The sequence below is a fragment of the Tasmannia lanceolata genome, unplaced genomic scaffold (genome assembly GCF_043159265.1).
Source record: "Tasmannia lanceolata isolate RefF3 unplaced genomic scaffold, GAP_Taslan_0.1 ptg000015l, whole genome shotgun sequence".
Taxonomy (NCBI): Eukaryota; Viridiplantae; Streptophyta; class Magnoliopsida; order Canellales; family Winteraceae; genus Tasmannia; species Tasmannia lanceolata.
The window spans coordinates 19470926-19479513 of NW_027518692.1; positions in this window are offsets into that span (position 1 = coordinate 19470926).

The window sequence follows — 8588 nt, forward strand, 5'->3', positions numbered from 1 at the left end:
TCAATTTAGGTTTGATCATGATGCTGTCTAATCATTCCGTTTTTTACGATCTGTCAAGATGCTGTCTTCTCAGATCCCAATTTAGGTTTGATCATGATAACTGTCTAATCATTCCGCCATGTTGATCTGTCAAGATGCTATCTTCCCAGATCCCAATTTAGGTTTGATCATGATAATTGTCTAATCATTCCGCCATGTTGACCTGTCAAGATGCTGTCTTCCCAGATCCCAATTTAGGTTTGATCATGATAACTGTCTAATCATTCTGCCGTGTTGATCTGTCAAGATGCTCTCTTCCCAGATCCCAATTTAGGTTTGATCATGATAACTGTCTAATCATTCCGCCCTGTTCATCTGTCAAGATGCTGTCTTCTCAGATCCCAATTTAGGTTTGATCATGATAACTGTCTAATCATTCCGCCATGTTGATCTGTCAAGATGCTATCTTCCCAGATCCCAATTTAGGTTTGATCATGATAACTGTCTAATCATTCCGCCATGTTGATCTGTCAAGATGCTGTCTTCCCAGATCCCAATTTAGGTTTGATCATGATAACTGTCTAATCATTCTGCCGTGTTGATCTGTCAAGATGCTATCTTCCCAGATCCCAATTTAGGTTTGATCATGATAACTGTCTAATCATTCCGCCCTGTTCATCTGTCAAGATGCCGTCTTCTCAGATTCCAATTCCGGTTTGATCATGATGCTGTCTAATCATTCCGCTGTGTTGATCTGTCAAGATGCCGTCTTCTCAGATCCCAATTTAGGTTTGATCATGATAACTGTCTAATCATTCCGCTTCGTTCATCTGTCAAGATGCTGTCTTCTCAGATCCCAATCCAGGTTTGATCATGATAACTGTCTAATCATTCCGCTTCGTTCATCTGTCAAGATGCTGTCTTCTCAGATCCCGATCCAGGTTTGATCATGATGCTGTCTAATCAATTCGCTGCGTTCATTTGTCAAGATGCCGTCTTCTCGGATCCCGAATCAGGTTTGATCATGATGCTGTCCAATCATTCCGCTTTACAATCTCCAAATCCCTGAGTGGCTTAATTAGATGTTGTCTAATCATTCCATTCTGCAATTGGTGAGAGTCTGTCTCTGTCTCACTATCCCTTGAGAGGCCATCTCATCCATATATCCATAATTGAGTTACGAGTTCAAGAGAGGCTATCTCACCAGCGTTTGTAGAGTCAGCGTCCGGGGAAAGGCTATTTCACCATGTTATCTTTGTGAGTATCATTTTCAAAAATCCAAAAAAAAAAACAAAAAACAAAAAATCCAAAAAAAAAAAAAAAAAAAAAAACCCTCTGATTTTGGGCCAGTCAAAATGTGTTGTCTGTTCAGCTTTGACATTCGCGCGACAAGCACGCTCTGCCAAAGAGGGGCATCTGTAGACACCCCATTTTGACAAGGCCCTAAAGTCCCCAAAATTGAATATCCAATAAAATTCCCAAATTTCGAGTCCCAAGACATCCCAAAATTAATCTCCGCAAATTCCTGGGGACTGAGCCCAAAATGAGAAGAAGGTTTGAGTCTTGGAGCATCTTATTGTGCGTATTTGTGAGTACAAACTCCCCAAGAGGTTGTTAGTATTCTCGAGAGTCCCCCCGGCAAAATTTCAGGGCAATCGGGCGAAAAATGAAGAAAAAGACAGGCAAAGTATGTGCGATAATCAAAGAAACAGCGAAGATGCCAAAGCCATCATCATCACTGTCCCCACCTCTCCTCATTTTTCTTTATTTCCTCCTCATTTTCTTTTACATATATAAATATATATATATATATATATATATATATAATATTAAAAAAAAAAAAAACGAAGACAGACGAGAGACAGAGAAGATGCCAAAATCATCATCGTCACTGTCCCCACCTCTCCTCATGTTTCTTCGTTTCCTCCGCATTTTCTTCGTCGGCCAGGCCTTCTTTCATAAAGTCCAACCACGAAACAATAAAAAAATAAAAAAATCAACCCAAAACCCCCCAATAAAAAAAACCATTCAAGCACCTTCTTCTGGTCGCCAACCCTCTGCAGACAGAAAAAAGAAAAAGAAGAAACGACAGTAGAAGAAAAACCAGAGAGAGAGAGAGAGAGATCTGCAGAGAAAGGGAGAGAGAGAGAGAGAGATCTGTAGAGAGAGAGAGAGATCTGCAGAGAAAGGGAGAGAGAGAGAGAGAGATCTGTAGAGAGAGAGAGAGATCTGCAGAGAAAGGGAGAGAGAGAGAGAGATCTGTAGAGAGAGAGAGAGAGATCTGCAGAGAGAGGTAGAGAGATAGAGAGGGAGAGAGAGAGGGAGATCTGCAGAGAGAGGGAGAGAGAGACAGAGATCTGCAGAGAGAGAGAGGAAGGGTCTTCTCCTCCGGCAACCCAACCGGATTCCGGCCACCTTCTCCGGCATCCTCCCAACCAACCACCGGAGCTCCACCGGCATCCCCATTTCCTCCACCCCACCTCCAGCGGGCCCCACATCAGCGGGCCCCACACAAGCACGACTCTGTCAACACCTTCCTGGATCTTTTGTGGCGTAAGTTCATTTTTTTTATTTTTTAATTATTCATTCTTTGCACTACACGGGTCCCACAGCGGGTCCCACATCAGTAGGACCTACAGCGGGTCCCATATCAGTGGGTCCCACAGCGGGTCCCACATCAGCGGGTCCCACATCCGCGGGTCCCACATCCGCGGGTCCCACATCAGCGGGTCCCACAAGCGGGTCCCACATCAGCGGGTCCCACATCAGTAGGTCCCACAGCGGGTCCCACAGCGGGTCCCACAACAGCGGGTCCCACAACAGCGGGTCCCACAGCGGGTCCCACATCAGTGGGTCCCACAGCGGGTCCCACATCAATGGGTCCCACATCGGCGGGTCCCACAGCGGGTCCCACATCGGCGGGTCCCACAGCAGGTCCCACATCAGCGGGTCCCACAACAGCGGGTCCCACATCAGCGGGTCCTACTATGAATAGTAGTTTTTGAATAGTACTTATAAATAATAATTATGAATAGTAGTTTTGAATAGTACTTATAAATAGTAATTATGAATAGTAGTTTTGAATAGTACCTATAAATAGTAATTATGAATAGTATTTTTGAATAGTAATCTTGTATAGTAATTATAAATAGTAATTATAACAGTCTTCAGCACAGGAGTCAGTCCTTCAGTCAGTCCAGGAATTTTTCCTGTCATCATAGGGGTTAGGATTCTGTCCATCCTCCCATCAAGTTGTGATCTTTACCCGCTCCTGCAAGGTATAGGATGCTGTCCAACCCTTGCCGAGTTATTTTCCTGTTCGTTCCCCCGCAAAGTATAGGATGATGTCCAACCTTTGCGGGATTCCAGAAGTCTCCCTACCCTTATGATGATAGGATTTTATTCTCTGGTGTCAAAAAACAATAAAAACATTTCAAAAACACTTGAAAACAACAAAAACATTCCAAAAAACACTTGAAAATTCAAAAACATCTCAAAAACAATTCAAAATCCAAAAACATTTTAAAAATCAAAATTTCAAAAAATCTTGAGTCATTTGCAGAGTAGTTAGGGATTCAGTCCGAACTACGGATGGCTTGATCCCTAGCTGAGGGGTACGTAGGCAGCTCAGGCGTGCTGCTGGCACCGTGAGTTCAGTCACCATTTTTAGACACCATTTTTACACCCTTTCACCATTTTCAGTCACCATTTTTTGTAAATATTTCTCACAACTTTCACCATTTTTCATAACTTCAAAACCTCCAAAAAATACAAAAAACTTCAAAACCTTTTCAAAAAGATCTTCCCCTAGAGTTAGGAGTCTGTCCTAGATATTTAGGGTGTTTTAGAGTTATGAGTCGGTCTTGATTTGTATTGATATGGTGTGTCCTGTCGTGTGAGTGTCCCTAGAGTTAGGAGGCCTCAAGTCGATCGGTTAGACATTTAGTCGAACCGATGGCTAGACTAGGAAGCATATAGTCAACCCATGGTTTTCCTTAGAATGCACAGCCTAGATACACATAGGATATAGGGCCCACCTGCATTAGCTTAAGGCTAATCAACTTGCATTAGTTAGGGCATATAGAGTCCTAAAAATTACAATCCACTTGAATTTAAGCAATCGCACAAAAAGCTTTAAATATCAGTCGAGTCTAGTGGATCGAGTCTAGGATAGCGGTCCTAGAGTTTTAGGCATCGTAGTTTAGCATAGGCCACCGAACTACGTTGGCTCTGATTCTTCCCGAGGCCGGGATACGTAGTGCAGCTAGGATGGATGGCCATTCTGGTCCGAGTCAAGTATTGCATTAGAGTCTAGGGTTTGTCGTGTCGGGTCGTGTGTCGAGTCGTGTTGTGTTGTGTGTTTTGCTGTGTTTTCTTATTTTTATGTACAGATCCTATACCTTTAGCTGTAACATGCATGTGCTTGTCCACCAGAACTTAGACACCAATTAGGCATGGCACTCATAACCTAGCTATTCTTAGGCGACATATCTTTCATTTCTTTTGTGTGTGCTTCTTATTCATCTCCGAGACATGCATGATTAGCTAGACGTTATCTCGGAGATATTCGTTCCCATTTCGCATGATTTTCGCCCAAAACTCTTCAAAATTAATAATAAATGGCATAAGAGACCAGGTGCTAGCACTTGGGCGAATTGGGGGCGCCTAATCCCTTCCCCATTCGTCATCAGGCACGAACCCTATTTTATATCTCTGGTTATCCGTTGCAACAGAGCACAGCATGGGATCCAGGGCCCACTTCCTTGGATGGCGACTCTTTCTTTGTTCGAGGTGCGTCTCGAATCCGGGCTAGTCCTCGAATCGAGAGGTATCTCCCTTACATCGCCGCTCATGCTGTGAGGGGCACTCTTTCGAGAGTTCCTTGGTGGGGCTCTCCTTCACGTGGACGATCTAGAGAGACTCGCGCGGGGGCCCGTCCCCTCACGCCCGTCCCGGATCTGGTTCCACAATGCCATGTGAAAATGGACTTGAAATGACTTTGGATGCCGTGTGAAAATGGACTTTGAATGCCATGTGAAAATGGACTTGAATGCCATGTGAAAATGGACTTCAAATGACTTTGAATGCCGTGTGAAAACGGACTTTGAATGCCATGTGAAAATGGACTTGAATACCTTGAAAACATTTTTTTTTTTTTAAATTTTCAAATGGTGAAAGAAATGACCAAACTCCAAATCGCGGAGCCATTGGCGAAAACAGCTTTTTAAATTTTCAAATGGTGAAAGAAATGACCAAACTCCAAATCACGGAGCCATTGGCGAAAACAACTTTTAAAATCTTTCAAATGGTGAAAGAAATGACCAAACTCCAAATCGCGGAGCCATTGGCAAAAACATCTTTTAAAATCTTTCAAATGGTGAAAGAAAGGACCAAACTCCAAATCACAGAGCCATTGGCGAAAACAGCTTTAAAATCTTTCAAATGGTGAAAGAAATGACCAAACTCCAAATCGCGGAGCCATTGGCGAAAACAGCTTTTAAAATCTTTCAAATGGTGAAAGAAAAGACCAAACTCCAAATCGCGGAGCCAATGGCGAAAACACCTTTTAAAATCTTTCAAATGGTGAAAGAAATAACCAAACTCCAAATCGCGGAGCCATTGGCGAAAACAGTTTTTAAAATCTTTCAAATGGTGAAAGAAATGACCAAACTCCAAATCGCGGAGCCATTGGCAAAAACAGTTTTTAAAATCTTTCAAATGGTGAAAGAAATGACCAAACTCCAAATCGCGGAGCCATTGGAGGACATATATATTTATTTTTTTTAAATGAAAGGAAAATTCATTGAAACGATTGAAGAAATGACCAACTTTGATCGATTTCACAAGGTGAATAAGTCATTCTTTGCCAAGAATGATTGAAAATGCATGATCTTTGCTGAAGATAAAACTCAAGGAACTTGAAGAAAATTTCAGGTATTAACCCTTTTAAAATGAGTGAAAAGCATTTTGCTGAGGGTTTGACGATTGCAGGAGCAAATTCTAGACTCCACTAGGGATAAGATTTTCTGAAAACTGGACATCAAAAGAAAACAATTTGATTGAAGAGACTGACTCAAAGATTATGCTCAAGCTTCTCTGGTTTTCATTTGCTGAGAATAGTTATCCCAGTTATCATCACGTTTGATATCTTTTATGACGTAAGTCATAAAAGATGCCCCTAGTATGAAATACTTCCATGACAGATTCGTAAGAGAGCAAAACACAGGAAAATGGTCAAATTTTTTTTATTTCATTGAATATCTGAGGTTACAAAGCTTTCAGGTTTACAACAGACTGTATCTGCCCGACAATTGCCTTTCAATTCTGACGATCTCTGCCATTTCATATAGGCTTGAAAGCCTGCCATATGGACTTGAGAATCAATCATCTTCTGAACTTCACTCTGCTGCGCATCACCCTTGAGGGGATACAAATTCATCATTTTTTCATCACCCCAGCCTTGGGAGGAATATTAACCACACAGGACTCTGGAATTTGACCTTGACTCGACATAGAAAAAGACTTGGACAACCAGCAAATGAGGACTTCGACGGGCACAATGACTTAAACTCTAAGAGAGACTAAATCTGCTTCTTAGTCTGACAAGTATTATTTATTTTTTTTAAAATGGTACAATCTACCACTCTTAGAATCTTTCGAAAACCGTATTTAAAGGTGTTTTATTCCTTTTTCGGTATTTCCATCATGGTTATTATTCCCTTGGATTGTTTAGTCTCAACCCCCTGGCTTAGAGAGTGTCAGAAGAATTTCTGTTGGCGCTTACTCAGACTTTAGAGTAGTGCCGCCGAAGAAATGAAAAACTTGCTGGCTTTCAGAGGTTCTGTCCTTTATGAAGTCACTGCCATGACCAAATTGCCTTTTCAGGTTTTCGATTTGGCGGACCGTATGCCTTAATTTTTGCCTGGACTGTCTGCCCTTGCAGATTTTCCATCCAGCAGGTTTAGCACCCTAATTTTTGCCTAAGCCGCCCTTTCAGGTTTTCAGCTTAGCGGGCGAATGACCCTCACTTTTGTCTAGACCGCCCTTGCTGGTTTTCAGTCTAGCGGGTCTAAGACTCCATTATTTTTTTATTTTCTTTCTGTTTCTCTACAAACCTGGGCCTAAGTACACCAGAAGGACTTTTAGGTAGGCTTGGGTTCAAAGAGGTTAACATTTGGTAAGTTTTCATGTATTTGACCGAATCTGGCCCTCCAGACTGCCTACGTATCCCCAAAGAAATGGGAATCAGGTCGGCGTAGTTCGCCCATTTGGGTTTCAAGGATTGTTTGTTTTCTTTCTTTCCTTTTTTTTTTAAGATTTGAAGGATTTGACCGAACCCGAATTGATCAGGCTACCTACGTACCCTGTAGAGAGGGATCAGGTCATGAAGTAGTTCAGGCTCAATATCTTTTATGACGTAAGTCATAAAAGATGCCCCTGGTTTGAATTTATCAAAGAAGGAAAGTTTACTTTATTTTTAGGCTCAAAGGGTTTGCAAATGGTTTTCGACTTTGAGGTTATTGGCTTTTAAGCTCTGATCGATCAAGGATGGCTTCCTGGTGCATTTAAGCATAGTACTTCTTTAGTTGGTCCAGGTTTGTAGGTTCTGTTAATTTTTCTCCATTTTCATTGAGGAGTCTTACGGCTTTTCCAGGCAATACTTCATCAACAATGTAAGGACCAAACCAATTTGGTCTGAACTTCCCTCTGGGATCAAACACCGGTGCTCGGTAAGACTTTAAGACGAGATCTCCTGGTTTCAGGTCTCGGACCTTGACTTTCTTGTTAAAGGCTCTTTCAATTCTTCTCTGATACCCTTGGATGTGATACAAGGCTCTCAGCCTCTTTTCATCAATCATCTGCAATTCCTGATGTCTGGCTTTGGCCCACTCAAACTCTGGTAGATTCGTTTCCATCATAACTCTTAGGGACGGGATTCTCACTTCAACAGGGAGGACTGCTTCCATTCCATACACTAGAGAGTATGGAGTTACACCTGTAGAGGATCTGATCGATGTCCTGTAAGCCCATAAAGCAAAAGGAAGCTTGTTCGACCAGTCCTTATAAGTCTCGGTCATCTTACTGATTATGACCTTGATATTCTTATTCGCTGCCTCTACAGCCCCGTTGGTCTGCGGTCTGTAAGGAGATGACTTATGATGCTTGATTTTAAACTCTTCGCACAAGTGCACTACCTCTTTCTTGAAATGAGATCCATTGTCAGAAATCAGTTCATGAGGTACTCCATATCTGCAAATGATATTCGCACGGATGAACTTCGCAACTGTATTGGAAGTTATGGAAGCAAATGAAGCAGCTTCTATCCATTTAGTGAAATAATCAATGGCCACCAAGATGTACTCGTGTCCACTTGATGAGTTAGGATAGACTTTGCCAATGATGTCAATCCCCCATACTGAGAATGGCCACGGCGAGGTCATAGAATGCAGCTCTGACGGAGGCACATGAATAAGATTCGCATAAACTTGGCATTTATGACATTTCTTCACGAATGCGAAACATTCTGTTTCCATTGAGGGCCAATAGAAACCAAGTCTAAGGATTTTTCTTGACAACATTTTACCATTCATGTGAGGACCACAAACACC